The sequence below is a fragment of the Anabrus simplex genome, chromosome 2, assembly GCF_040414725.1.
Source record: "Anabrus simplex isolate iqAnaSimp1 chromosome 2, ASM4041472v1, whole genome shotgun sequence".
Classification (NCBI taxonomy): Eukaryota; Metazoa; Arthropoda; class Insecta; order Orthoptera; family Tettigoniidae; genus Anabrus; species Anabrus simplex.
The window spans coordinates 1,093,145,089-1,093,159,285 of record NC_090266.1 but is presented as its reverse complement, the minus strand read 5'-3'; positions in this window follow the sequence as shown (position 1 = coordinate 1,093,159,285).

Here is a 14,197-nt window from a genome sequence, read left to right as displayed (position 1 = left end):
CTTACTTGCAACACATGTCAAGCTGACTGGCCTATAATCATCCTATTTACATTTATCACACTTTTCCTTGTACACTCGGGCTGCCATAGTTATTCTCCATTTATTTGGTATTGCACCTTCATGCAAACAATAATCAAATAAATAATTCAGATACGGCACTATATCCCAATCCATTGCCTTTAGCATATCCCCAAAAATCTTATCAATCCCAGCTACGTTTATAGCTTTCAAATTTTGTTTCCTTTTGTAATTAACTTTATTATTATAGGTAAATTTCAATACTTCGCCAGTATTTGTAACAACCTCCACCTGGATATCTTTCTTATATCCAACTACTTTTACATACTGCTGACTGAATACTTCTGCCTTCTTGTAACCTCACGTATACACTACCCTTGTTCACGAATGATTCCTGGAATGTCCTTCCTAGAACCTTTTTCTGCCTTTAAAGTACTGATACATATACTTCTGTGTTTTACTGAAATACATGATTAACAACTATGTTTGATGATGATTGTTGATTAAAGAGGCCTAACATCTAGGTCATCGGTCCCTAATGGTACGAAATATAATGACAAATGAAAAGTCCAAAACTCATCCACTGACTAGAATTCAAAATGTGATGATGAAGAATGAATGGATGAACATGAATTTAAAATAATCAGTGGATCCAACTCGCAATTCTGAAAGTTAAAAATAGTTCCGAAATTAATCTACTGACTAGAATAAAAAAGAGACGATGAACAATGATTATGAACTTCAAACCGTCCGTGGAATCGACCAGCAATGCCCCACCTTCCCAGAAACTATCTTAAAACAATAGTGTATACTGACCAAGGGGCTGCTTCCAAAGCACAATCCTGAATCGATGATGCTTGTTGCCTAAAGGGGTCCAAAATCCAGGCCACTGTCCCTCACAATGGTACAAATTGCTAGGAAAGTAAGATCCATGGTATTTTTCATGTTCTGGTACTAATCAACAGTAACGTAGAGTTACGGTGTTCCACACATTGTCGTACTACTCACAGGTTATGTAATACGCACAAGTAACGCAGACCTATGGTGTTTCTCATATTACGGCGCCACTTATAGGCAATGCAAACTCATGCTGTTCCTTATATTCGTGTACTAAGCACGTGGACTCGTACTATCCCGTGGTGTTGCTCTTATAGTGGGTATTAATCAAAGGCAACGCAGACCCACGGTGTCGCTCGTACAGTGGTACTAATCACAGGAAACGTAAGCCCGTGGTGCTCCTCATATAGTGGTACTAATCACGGGTACTGTAAAATCCCTACTGATTCACCGCCTGTTGCTACTAATCACAAACCTATTATGTACCTAACATAGTAGTACTACTCGCAAGTAAAGGCAACCCATGGCGTTCCTGGCGTGATGACACTAATTACAACTAGTCTCATGGTTCTAATTCAACCATGCCTTGGTCTCCCCTCCCAGTCGCCTCTTACGACGGGTAAGGGATATCGTGGGTGTATTCTGCGTCTGCGTCTCCTACCCTCAGGGGGTTGCGTGTTTGGTCCGCGAGAGCTATTTTATTTCACTCAAGTTTGCCGGCAAGCCGGTTAGGACCTCGCTATTCGCCACCTGGGACGCGCCACGTGGGAGTACCACCTCTCTCCCTGCTACGCCAGCGTAGTAGCTTCATGGATATTTATGTTTACCATCGTCTTATTCTTAGCAGACATTTATGCTAAATTAAATTTTCAAGTTCTGTCAATCTCTCCTTACTTCCGCACCCATTCATAACCCTATTTCTAACCTGCAACTCCTCCTTCATCTCTTCAGTTCCATGCTATGATATTAGATTACTTTCGCCATTTTTACAGCAAGGCAGGAGGGCGAGCGAACCAGTCTGGCCCCACTACAAGTGGCGTCACCTGTAAGGCCAACCCACTCACTTCCACTGCAACCGGTCAGAGTCGTGTCCAGCGCGCATTGGGCCTCTTCTACCAGAACTGACGTTGCTACGTGATCACTTTACATAGCGAGAGAGTACCAGAGCCTTCCATACCCAGAGGTTTCCACGAGTTTCTATTGTCCGAAGTATCTCGAAGGGCCAGCCTGTCTATAAAACTAATGCGAGACTTGCCGAGTGGTTCAATTGTGCTCTGCCGGTGAGCGACTGCAGTCGGTCTGAGTGCAACAACTTGAGTTGAGGAAGCAGGGAATGTTTTGTCCCCGGATCTGAGTGTATGGAGCGAGTTGGCTGTGCGGTTAGGGGCGTGCAGCTTTGAACTTCATTTCGGGATGCAGCCGGTTCAAACCCCACTGTCGGCAGCCCTGAAGATGATGATCCGTGGTTTCCCATCTTCACACCAAGCACATGCTGGCGTTGTACCTTAATTAAGGCCACGGCCGCATCCTTCCCACACCTAGCCCCTTTCTGTCCTATCGTCCGTGATATTACAAGTAACAAAATACCACCCGTTTAAAAATCTTGGTGTATCAATATGTTCATTATGTTATGCCATATTAGCCTATGTGATCAAATCCTGTAATAAGGAAAAAGACCAAGTTTCTCAAGCAGTTCGATACGGAACTTTCTACAGGGTATTGATCACACTCAACTTTCAATGAGTTGTGTTTTTATGTTTTAACAATATTTTCATCAACTTTGAAAAATCCTTACCAAGCCAGGTTACGATAGATGTTGTACTTACATTTTACGTTATTATACAAACATATTTCTTCATTATAGACGTTTATGCCTTCCAGCGTTCATTCAGCAAGCCTCAGTCAATTTACTAAACGCCAACACAATCCTCTATTTCAAACTAGTCCTATTGTCTCGTTTAGTTCGATAACCCCTATCTTCTAATCGTTAGGAACTGGGTCTTGCCATCGTCGTCTTGTTCTCCCACTACTTCGCTTATCTTCCATAACAGATCCCATTATTCTCCAGGGTAACTTATCCTCCTCCATGCACCTCACATGACCCCACCACCAAAGCGTGTTTATGCGTACAGCTTCATCCATCGCGTTCACTACTAACTTAGCCTTCATCTCCTCATTCCCACTACCCTCCATCCATTGTTCCCACCTCTTTGTACCAGCAATTATTCTCGCTACTTTCATGTCTGTTATATCTAGGTCATGATTACGATATCCTGAGTCCGTCTGGTTTCACTCCCACAAAGCAAAGTTGGTGTGAAAACAGACTGATCTAAAGATAGTTTAGTCAAGAAGCTGACTTCCTTCCTACAGAATATTGTTCATCGGAACTGCGAGCTCATTGCATTAGGTTTACCGCACCTTAAATCAATCTCACTTAATATATTACCGTCCTGGGAGAACATGCATTCTAAATACTTGAAATTGTCTACTCCTTCCAGCTTTGTATTCCCAATCTGACATTCAGTCCTCTTGAATTTCTTACCTATTGATATCAGTTTAGTCTAAGAAAGGATAATGTTCATATCATACACATTGTACCTATTTTCAAGTTCCGAGATATTAGACTGCAGGCTTTCACCACAATCTGCCATTAAGACCAGGTCGTCAGCATAGGCCAGACTGCTTACTACATATTCACCTAACTGAATCCCTCCCTACCCCTTAATACCGTTCAGCAGATGACCCATGTAATCTATGAACAATAAAGGTTAACGATTACAGTCTTCTCTAACCCCTGTAAGTACCTTCAATAAAGAACTTATTCTACCATCAATTCTCACTGCAGCCCAATTGTCAAGTGATTGATTATAATCATCTGCCCTTACTCTCACAGTCCCCCAGTACGAAGAACTCCCTTATATGATTTCCTCTAGATCTAGGAAACATAACTGCCTCGTAGCATTTTTCAATTACTCGGCGAATACGGAAAATCTTACCCTGAAAGCCCATCTGTTGTCTGAACCCACATTGGTCTTCATGCTATTTGCTCTCAATCACTGATCGCACCCTCTTTTCCAAGATGTCAGTGAACACTTACTTCTAAGCCTGAAATCCCCCGATAGTTTTTGCTATCCCTTCTGTTCTCGTGCTTGTAGTTAGGAGCAATTATTGCTTTTGTTCAATCAGATGGTATCTTACTAACACTCCATGATAATCTTATTACTCCATGAAGCCATTTCATCCCTGCCTTCTCACTATATTCACCATGTCAGGTCTTATTCAAAACACTCTGTTTTATGACGATGGAGTTTAATTACCATCCTTTCCACTACATCAAGCGTAATTTCACCAACATAATTGTCCTCCTCCCCATGAGCTTGGCCGTTCGCAACACGACCAGGAAGATTTCATTTTTACGTTGAGAAGATGTTCAAAATATTCCCTCCACCTCTCCAATGATTCCCTGAGATCTATTATGAGTTCACCTGAAGTACCCAAACCAATGTTAATTTCCTTTCTACTTCCCTTCCTAAGATTCATTACTATTGTCCATAAAGGCTTCTTGGCCTCTTGACCTAGCCATTCCAGGTTATTACCAAAATTTTCACACTACTTCTTTTGGGATTAAACAACTATTTATGTCGCTATGTTTCCTTCATCTACGACCAACTTCTTGCTTGCATCAATCCTTGTTTGGACCCATTTCATACGCCTTCTTTTCAAGGCTAGATTTTGCTCTTATTTCATCATTCCACCACAATTTTTACCTTTTCCCATCATTACACACAGTTGTTCATATGCATTCCCTTGCTGTCTCTACTACATCATCCCTGTATGCCATTCATTCCCTTTCTATATCCTGAACCTTCCTACTGTTCATTTTTGGAACTTTTCATTAATAATATCCATGCACTTCTGTCTAATTTCCTCGTCCTGGATATTTTCTATCCTTATTCGTCTGTAGACAAATTTTACTTCGCTTACCCTAGGCCTAGAGGTACTTAGTTCACTACAGACCACATAATTCTCTGTTTCATAGAAAAATCCCTGGAAACCCCGCACATTCGTAAGAGATCTCCTTAATTCAAAGTCGATTAAGATATAGTATATTATGGATCTGGTGCACTACCCTCCCACATGTAGCGGTGAATAGCCTTATGCTTGAAGAATTTATTCGTAACAGCTAAACCCATCATAGCACAGAAGTCCAGGAAATGCTTCCCATTTCTATTAGCTTCTATATCTTTCCCACATTTAATATTCACCCTTTCGTGTCCTTCGGTTCTGTTCCCAGCTCTTACACTGAAATCTTCCATTAGAACTATCCTCTCCTTACTGTTGAACCTGACTACGATGTCACTTAGTGCTTCATCATCCTCATCTGCACACTCACATGGTGAATACACCGAGACAATTCTCATCTTAATTCCTCCAAATGCCAAATCTACTCATATCGTTCGTTTTTTCACTTGCCTAACAGAAACTAGATAGCGTGCAATAGTGTTCCTGACGAACAGCCCTACCAAACACTCTGCCCTTCCCTTTCTAACGCCCGCCAAGCACACTTTATAACCTCCTCTGCCTTCCTCGCTATTTCCTCTTACCCGAATATCATTTACTCCTTGCACATCCAGATGCATCCTCTTTCCTGACTCAACCAGTTCTACTCCTTTTCTTCCATAAAACCCATTAATATTGATAGCTCCCCATAGAATTCCATTTTGTTCGCGAATTTTCTTCCAAGGAGTCCCTCGCCTGTCAATTGGGAATGGGACTCCATTACTCTCGTAGGTCCGAGGTTTGCTTAAAACGTTCTGAGCGAGCTTGCTGAAAAATCTGTGAAGCGGAATGCTACCCTTACTTACACGTGGTCCAAGTAAAGCTCTCTTTTCTAACAGATTAAGGTCTACTGGTGGATTGTATAGCCCTAGCAGCCTGAGCACAAGGAGGACCATGGCTCTGAACATGTCCGGGATGGCCACTCCCATTCCATAGCAACTGGTATCCAGACTCTAGGACCACTTACAAGGCCACTCAGGCGTTGCACATGTTTTTCGAACTAGGGCGTGATAAGGAACGGAGACGTTATTATTTACCTCTAAAAATACTGTCTTACAAGATACTCATTTATTCAATCGCATACTTTTATTCAATCAAAATCATGAACACCGGGCGAGTTGCCCGTGCGCGTAGAGGTGCACGGCTGTGAGCTTGCATCCGGGAGATCGTGGGTTCGAGCTTCACGGTCGGCAGCCCTGAAGATGGTTTTCCGTGGTTTCCCATTTTCACACAAGGCAAATGCTGGGGCTGTACATTAATTAAGGCCACGGTCGCTTCCTTCCAACTCCTAGGCCTTTCCTGTCCCATCGTCGCCATAAGACCTATCTGTGTAGGTGGGACGTAAAGCAATTAGCAAAAAAAAATCATGAACTTGCATCTACTCGCTCATACACAATAATACATTAAAAAATTAAGAATCAATTTACCCCTCCCGTCTCCAATGGACAATTTGCGGCCCGAAACATTTCCCTCTGTACCCTATATCCTCTCAACTCTCCGCGGGATAGATTTCAATGCCCACATAATTTTCCACTCACCCCTCTGCTTATACACTCGCCAAGACCACCTCAATCTGGAAGCAGTTGTTGAAGGTGACGGGGCTATTCATTAGCACCTTAGATAAGTACTGAAACATTTCTATAAATAAATAAGGTGACGATTGAATACTGCTAAAATCATTGTTTGTTAATATTTGTTTATATTACTACCACATCTAATCCTCCATAGCTCAGGCAGCAGCGCACCGGCCTCTTACCACTGATACCGTAGTTCAAATCCCGGTCACTCCATGTGAGATTTGTGCTGGACAAAGCGAAGGCAGGGCAGGTTTTTCTCCGGGTACTCCGGTTTTCCCTGTCATCTTTCATTCCAGCAACACTCTCCAATATCATTTAATTAATCATTCATTAATAATTGCCCCAGAGGAGTGCGACAGGCTTCTGCAGCCGGCACACTTCCTATCCTCGCCGCTCCATGGGGGCTTCATTCATTCCATTTCTGACCCGGTCGAATGACTGGAAACAGGCTGTGGATTTTTATTCACAACCAACTCACAGTCACTGACAGGTTTACAGAACGTAAACGATACTGTACATATATCCGCATGATTTTAAAGTGTTTTCAATGAATCTGAGGTTGTTCTTGTAGAACGGAACATGCCATTATTTGCTGAACAGTGTGCATTATTTTTACAGGTATGTTATAGTCTTACATGTTTTATAATTAGGGTTTCCTATAGAATGAAAAGTTTTAAAGTTACACCTACATTTTCAGATGAACTGGACAAAATATATTACTTCTAGTGAAGTGCCTCAGCGTATGTTTTTGTGCTCTCCAATATCATGAGGTTAGGGAGTTAGAAGGGCGTGTACAATAACTGGAGAGTACGAAGTAATGCACTAAAGACACCTCTATTCTACAAATTAGGAATTTATTTGAAATGGGATAAATCTCCCCAGACTGGTTTCGTGGGTCGTATGCCTATATTACCACACCCATTCTGTACACTGCCCCCTAAATTTCTGGATAACTTTCAATCGAAAATGAAATAAAGGCGAGGTAAACAGCCTTTCTTTCTTCCCTCCATAAAAGTCAGTCATGAGGAAATAGTACTCTGGAATCTTTGATGTGGAGTGATGTCTTCGATGAGAAGAGCAGAGCAGAATATAGTGGTAGGACAGGTATGAATATTGGGTGATAAATATGATTCCTCAGTAGTGATGTCCTTTGTGTAGTGATGATAGAAGTCTTTCTAATTCTAAAACTAAATTATAAGAAAGCGTTGTACAGGAGACGTAAGCTAATATTTCTATAGGTCATTACCCAAGAATGTTATTGCTTCTCACCACGGCAGTAACTCTACGAAAGGAAATTTTCCACCCTAATGTTGTTGCTATTCTTTCCACTGAGGAACAAGAAAACCGGTCGAGTTGGCCGTGCGGTAAGGGCGTGCAGCGGCGAGCTTGCATCCCAGAGATAGTGGGTTCGAGCCCTACATTCGGCATCTTGAAGATGGTTTTCATGGTTTCCTATTTTCACACTAGGCAAGTGTTGCGGTTGTACCTTAATTAAGGCCACGGTTGCTTCCTTCCCATGTCCAGCCTTTCCTATCCCATCGTCATCATAAGACCTATCTGTGTCTGTGCGATGTAAAGCAAATTGTAAAAAGGAACTAGAAATACTATAAATACAGCTTTTCATGAAGCAAACTGGATTACCAGTACTTTTGTATACTGAGGACCTTTAAGTCGTAACGCAAAGGTTGTGAAGTGACATCCTGGAACTTCAAGTAAGGAACTATCACAATATTTACAAGTTTCACATATTCGTAAATGTAAGTATACCTGTATTCAGGACAACTGCCGAAATATATCGTGGCTCGATATCAAACTACTAACCTCTATCTTCCAAGTTTTGAAACAAAACGCGTGTAATAGTGCCCTTAAGTGTTACTGTTCTAGTAGATATCACAGAAACGCATATTAACGATACCAGTGTGTGTGTGTGTCTGGTGATGAACAGTCCACTCCCCTTTCTAAATATCGATAAATTTTCGTTCCGCACTCAAGTGTTTTGCAGTTGTGTAAAGTGCGTTGTCATGTCGCACATCCACCAGCACACGATCACTGTGATGTAGTGTGGTTTGTTTCATCAGCAGTAGGTGTGAGTGACGTCATATAATCTCACATCAAGAACGAAAGCCAGGGAAACGTGAAAACATTGGCTAAAGTGTTCGCTGAAATTATTAACTAGTGATGCGTCAAAATGGCAGTGTGACATGGCTGACTTATACTGCGGTCACCAGACCTGGCTGTGCTAAGTGTAGCTGTCACACCACGTAGCTTTAACAAAATTATACAGTTCATTAATCTTCTCGATTTCCACTAACGCTTTTATTTCTGTGTTTAAACGCTTTACCTAGAGTAGAGATGAAGTCGAGGCAATGACATGAAAGTTCCTAGACAAATTCTAATAATGTTCCAAACGTAAATTACGTTTAAATTAACGTTAGTTATATGAATCTGCACTCCATTAACTGAAATCAAGTACTGTGAGAAGGCTTTCAGATTTTCCTTCATGCATTTGGCATCGGTGGCAATATAATACTTCGAGTTACTTTCCCTCCTGAAAAATGAGCTCTGATTAGGTGTGAAATTCATGCTACATCCAATTCACGCAAGAAATTACATGCATGACGTGAAATAACTGATGATACAATCGATTAATGACTACTGTTGAATGGGATAAATGGTGATAATTTGAAAAGAAAAAATTCCTCACTGTTGCATCTAGGCAGGTTCTTTAGATTTGAGGGTGATTTCTTATGGTTTTGAAACAGCTTCGGGAGAAATGGCAACTAATAAGTCGCCATACTGATAAAATCACTAAATCATAATTTAAACAATGTTTAGACATGTATGATGTGTTGTAACTGATAAGCATTCTTTGATCCGACAGTGATTTTCTCGGTATCGGGATTAGTACTCCCAGAAATTAAATGAATTTCTGAGGTTGAGTGAACACCTTCTAAACTTTATAAAACGGATTGACCTCAAATTTCTTTTTAAGGAGAATTTTGATAGTTATCAATACTGTAATTAATAATTAATTGTCAGTACTTTCATTTTTTTCTCGGTTTTTGCTTAATATAAGTTAAATACCAATATTAGAAGCAAAACTATTTAATTGTTTATTTATCCAGAACTAACTTCTGAATTTTTTCTTTTGTTTCCCATGTTTTGTATAAAAGTAAATTTTTGGCGTAGATTAGATTAGATTAGATTTTCACAGACTATAGTCAACATTACATAGCGCAGCGGGGAAATTGATCCAGAGCAGAATAGCCACCTATAAACAGTGTATTATTTTCAAAATTTATCCGAAGTTTAAAAACAATAACGGTGTACTGTAAATCTGAAGATGAAAGTGAGAAATGAAGGAACATAATATCGACAATTTGTTTTCAACACAAAATACTTCTTTGCCTAGCTGATGCTACAGAAGTAGAAATAAATCATACAACGTATTTCACTGGACTCAAAACGAAACCTGATACATAAATAAAACCGCTAGTACATACATATAAACTGATTGGACATTAATGATTTATTTATTTTTCACTACGTCTGTGAAATACAAATTTTACGCCCAGTAAGTTTTCCTTAGGCGGAAAAAGGAGCCGAAGAAATAAACCACGAAGAAATGTTCCGCTCTATCGACGAGTGAAGTATGCTTAATCTCTATGACAGTTTTGCTTCTGCTGATGCTGCTGCTGCTCCTCCTGCTGTGGCTGCTGATGATGATGATTATGATCATCATGATGATATGTTATTGGGAACACTAACGATTCATTTCATCTTTTTGTATTCCAGTCTCTTGTTCATCAAGCCTCTGGTGTATACACAAGGTTATTGATAGACCTATGAGTCGTTCATTTCAAATACGTATTTAATTTTTTTTCAATCCAAAACTAAGTTCTGCAAGTAAATGAATCTCTGACGTTGAGTGAACACCTATTTGACGCTTTATGAACTAGACTGAACACTGGCAGTATGTCTTTTCTTTCTCTTCTTATTCTTCCTGGCCTATTATCGGTTACCTGGGGTGGGCACTTTGTATGGATATAGTCCAATTATACGTACGGATGCCTTTTCTGATACCAACTCCGTGTGGAAGGATAACCACTAGGGACTGTTCCGTGTGTGCTGTTGGTTAATGAAGATGTGTATTAAGATGAACACAAACTCCCAGTCCACGAGCTGTGGGAATTACCCCCGACCGACCCGCGAATCAAATCCAGAGCCCTCGCAACCGAAGACCACTCCTCTGACCACTCAGCAAATGAATCTAATATTTTTATCTTCTCTCATATAGATACATCTATGACGATTTCGTATCTTCTAGTGCATTTAAAGTGATTTATATTCCGAGCATACTATAGTAATTCTTAAATGGTCATGCTCAGCTGTCAGTGTGTTCATGTCGAGAATGACAACAGAATTTGCATGACACCGCGTGGAATTGATACCAACTCAGAATAGGTATATCTATGTCTCCAATTACAAGATGCTTCAGATGATCAACTTATGTCAATAACACTGCATAGGCCTACATCCTGGCCTGATTGCAAGGCTGTATCAGTCGCCTCAGACGCGTACGTACACGTTCAACGATATTCATGCTGGGTCAGTGTTGAAGTGTTCAATGCCAATTAATTAGGACTTTCATCGATATCCTTGGTGGAGTTTTCCTCCCAGTATTCGCTTATAAATTACAGTATGTAGATATAGTATTAACACGTAAGCCCATGCAACCATAGAAAATTATAATTTGTTGACCTCGATAAATGAGGAAAACATCCCGATTGAGTAATGCGTCTGTTACTTAGTGATGTTGACAGTGCTTCATATGCGGAATTTTAATCTACTTAATGCACGAGTCCTACCTGAAAGCTCACGTTATTACTAACCCTCTACTTTCGAGCGTTTTATTGGTTACTTGGGACTACATTTGGTACACAAATGCCTCTAAATAATTATTACGAATAATACATTCCAAAGGTTAATTTTTCTCACGGTAAGTAGCATCGCATGAAGGTAGGCGATATCATAAACGCATGGCTGATCATAATTTGTGATGCACATTCACAGCCGAAACTGCAACAACACCTTTCATGGCAGAAGTGCAAAAATCGCAATTCAATGGTTCAGTCGTGGGTTGCGAAGTCTTTCGGTGACCATGTCAAATCTGTAGGCCTGGTCTTCACACTCATACAAAGGCTATATAATTTAATGTCGTGAAAGTTATTGGACAAGTGAACTAGCGAATAAAAGTAACATATTTAATTCCTAGTGTAAATAAGAAGGTTGAATTGTTACCATATAAACTGTTTTATATTGTACATACTTTTCAGTTGTGAGTTCCAACGTTATAATAGTATAGCATATATCCATCAACCTTTTATACGTCGGCAGTGCGTCAGACAGTAAATCGCCCCTAAAGGCGGATGAACTGGATAGACGAGCCAACGGCATAGAATAAGGCAGGCAAGGGGAAATTACCTGATAATCTCGTTCCCGTGTGTAAATTCCATGAAAGGAAGCAATAATGGATTGATATTGTTGAGCGCTCCGGTTGGCAACTGGCGCTGCTCCGAGCCCGGATTGGGCAGTGAAAATAGTCTACCGTTTGAGTTCCTGTAGGCGACCAAGCAGAACACGCGAAATATGCGACTGGAAGGAGAGAGATATTTCAAGACCGGAAAAAGATCAAGATAGGGAATTGGGATGTGAGAGGCCTACTGCAGACAGGGAAACTTCACATCTTGGAACGAGAAGTGATGAGGGACAACATCGACATATGTGACATAGATAAGGCACACTGTAACAATCAGGGACTCTTTACCACCGAGAACCACATGATGTACATCTCAAGAGGGCAAAACACATGCAGGAATGGACTGACGACCTTGGTGAACAACAGACTGCGTATGAGCCCATCAACAACAGAATAGTAAAGCTGACGGTGAAAGTCAAATGGGAAAATTTCATATGTTGCAGAACTACATGCCTACTTCGGATGCTTCATATGACGAGGCAGAATAGGTGTATGGCAGGGTTGGAGAGGAAATTGAGAAAATCCCGATGAAGGAACATCCCAGGGGACTTCAACGCGAAAGTAGGCTGCACCAAAAATGACACTCATCCTCACGATGTTGTAAGTCACTTTGGCCATGGTGAGAGAAATGGAAGGGGAGATCGCCAGCTGCTGTTTGCCATGGACCATAACCTGGTGATTGAAAACAAGTTGTTTTAATACCATGTCGATAATGCCGAGCGCAGTCTCCGGTGACACGTCGGCCTACGACATTCTCCTGGTTCACAGCTTTGACAGTGGGAGAATTTGTAATTGGGACACTCTAAATAAGCTTATCTTCAGTGTAGCATCCAACACGAGTTCGGAAAGTTCAGTTTCTACAATTGTATTTTTACAATTATTCACACTAGAGTGAATCATTCTCTTGAGCACATTCGTGCCAAAGTATTCTACGCGATTAACTATGTAGAAATGTACAACTTCAGTAGAATTTCAAAGCGATGTGCGCTGAAAGAATTGGTTTTCATAATACTCCTATACTAACAATGAAAAACAGAAAGCTTCATTGCTTTATTATTAGGCCTAATAGTTAAAGAAGAGAGGAAATGAAGCTGATTTACTCCAAGGGGTGCATCAGTATATCTGTAGAATGAAGGCCATATGATTCATGTAACCTCTTTTCTTCATTTGTAGGAAACATCCGTACGTGTAAAGAACAGTGTCAGTACAGAAGCTTCGTATTTTGAAGTATGTAGTCATTTGGAAAGTTCTTGTAAGACACGACTATGTACAGAAGAATTAAACTTATTTCTTCGAGACAGGATAATTGGAAACTACTTCATAATATCAAGAGTATGATGCATCAGAGAGCTATAAAACTAGTATTAAGTACATATATGCAACATAAATTAATGTGGTGACAACCGAGAAACAGTATGACAAGTAGGGGAAATAGCCTTGTTTACGCATTTACATTCAGTCATATTCTGCAACTGATGTTAGATAATTATTGGACAAAATTTAGCAGCCTCAGCAGCAGTTGAGTGGGTACACACGAATCTTTTTTTGATGCACCTTTATAGTAATTGACTATGAAAAATAATTATAATGTTATTTGCCTTACGTCTCACTGACTACTTTTACGGGTTACGGAAGCGCAGAGAGGCCGGAATTTAGTCGCGCAGGAGATCTTTAGCGTGCTAGTAAAACTACTGACACGAGGCTGACGTATTTGAGCACCTTCAAATGCCACTGGACTGAACCAGGATCGAAACCACCAAGTTGGGGTCAGAAGGCCAGCGCCTCAACCGTCTGAGCCACTCAACCCAGTAATTTACCATGGTGCCCTTTTGTCCACCATCAAAGTAAAATTTTCAAAATGTATATCTAACACACTCATTTTTAAAAAGAACTGCACACCAAGAAAGAGTTTTCGGAATAGGTTGAACTTAATACGTCTGACTATAACGTTGATGTAAGAATTACAATATCGGAACAAAAGGGTGATTTATTGTGGTAAATTGGACAGCTGAAGTGAGACTCTATTCTGTGGATCTACTTCTACTTTGGATACAAGATGTGATAAGAGCAAGTAAGGAGACATACAGGTTTTGGATGGTATCCTGCACCACATCTGCCTATACATGCTACAACTGGTTCCGTAGGTCTTGTAATATCCTAGACTGAT